The sequence below is a fragment of the Scophthalmus maximus genome, chromosome 8, assembly GCF_022379125.1.
Source record: "Scophthalmus maximus strain ysfricsl-2021 chromosome 8, ASM2237912v1, whole genome shotgun sequence".
Classification (NCBI taxonomy): domain Eukaryota; kingdom Metazoa; phylum Chordata; class Actinopteri; order Pleuronectiformes; family Scophthalmidae; genus Scophthalmus; species Scophthalmus maximus.
Genome location: NC_061522.1, coordinates 2,975,512 through 2,977,500, shown reverse-complemented (window position 1 = coordinate 2,977,500; position 1,989 = coordinate 2,975,512).

Here is a 1,989-nt window from a genome sequence, read left to right as displayed (position 1 = left end):
GTAGTTTCAAACTTTTCAGGCAGGACATCGTGGACACAGTTAACAGGATTGGAAGGCTGCATAATAATAATTGAATTGCTGAACATTTTATTTATTCTTTAAGATTTGTGCTATTTTAAAAGTTAGTTAATTGATAGTTTCCTCTTCTGACCTCAAAATGATTCAAATATCAACATCTTAGTTGACTTGGTCAAAACGTCAAAACATTTGCATTTACATTACATTCATTGAGGTGACGCTTTTGTCCAAAGCGACCAACAATAAGACCATTCAACCGTGACGATTTCACCCAGAAAGTGCCAGAATCCAGAGAGTGTATAAACATTCATCAAACAGTTGGATTCGGGTACAGATCACAATTTTGGCCACTAATCCCTTCGGTATCCTTTGATATACAGGAAGAAAAGACAAAACCAAGAGCAGTAATTGCCGCATTTCTATGTATTTAGACCCCTGGTCAAATGATTCTGCAATAGACCCGGGTAACAATCGGCTTCACCTCCGATCCGATCGGCATTGATGTGAATGTCACGCCCGGGTGAACGCGCCTATTGGCGCGAAGACGGAGGCAACGAAGGCTCGTCTTCGTATTCTTTGTACACTTTGAAAGAGTGACAAAAGTACCATCTATAAGGTGACGTTGACCACCGTCTCACTGGCGTCCATGCTGGCTGCTTTCTGTTGTTTACTGTTACTACACTGTTCTTCCTGTCCGCTCTTTTGCCGACCCTGGTCTGCTTGCAAGTGTGAAAGTGACCAATTGACGATGTTTAGCGTGAACAATTTATGGGTCATGGCGTGGAAAGTGTCCATGCATGCAACTTCAACATACATGCACGTGTGTCATGTGCTGTCGATGCTTTTGATGTTTGATATTTCTGGGTTGGTTTTTTTTACTCATGATTTCCCCCCGGGGCCAGGCAAGCCGCTTCCCATTGTTCCCAGTCTTTGTGCTAAGCTAACTGAGCGGGAAACTTACGAGTTGGGAATCTTCTCATATAACTCCAGGCAGGGAAGCTAATATGTCAAAGTGCGTCTTTTAATCGCTGACAAACCCAAAAAATGATTTGCTACGTTTTTGCTGTTGACCTTCGTTATCCAACACGTCACGCGGGATTGAAAGTGGTTCGCTCCACCCAGACGGCCGTGTTGCCTTTTTTCGCTGAAGCAACACGGCCGTCCTCGCCAGAGAAAGAGGAGCGTTTGGGCATTTGCCCAAACAATAGAAAAGATTTTATTTTTTAGATCTTCTGACAAGTAACCTCGTGTGGCTTTGTGAATAATTAGCGTTTTGTCTCGGAGCCAAGTGTGGTCGTATCAAAGGTTTAGTACCATGTCACAAGGCAACCCAGAGAGGAAAATATCATTCAATATCCTGCCAACACCCAACTTACGATCACTTTAACCATGACCATACTCTTTCCCTGTTATTAACTAATGAGTTTGTTTTAACTAAACTTAACCAAACTATAACCTTCTCATTAAAAAAGGCTACTTAGAATAAAGTAAATGAAGGTACCAATGAAGGATGCTGTCCTGCCGGTCAAGGCATCCCATTAGCAAGTGTCCACACTGGTTCTCCTGAATACCTCAGACGGCACAGAAAGGTATTATGATATTGCCTTATCAATCATTCTAAAAAGAGCAGATTTTATTTCTTTAGAATCCAGTGACGCAAATCCGTTAGCCTAATGACATTTCATACGCTGAGCGAATCGCAATCACGGCGACGAGTCCGGGATCGAGAAAGACGCACCGAGTGACGGGAACAGTTTCCACACAACAACAAAAAATGAAGCAGAGACAGATCTCCGAGAGAGGAGGACACGAAGCTGCAGATAAGAGTGGGAGGAAGAAAAAGTGAGAGGAAAGAACTAGAGACAAGGCCAAAGAAAAGAAGAAGGAGGCAGAGAGAGAGAGAGAGAGAGAAGAGTCTGCCATGTTGGCCGCCCTCCCTCCTCCTCCTCTGGGGTCTAGAGGACATGTTTA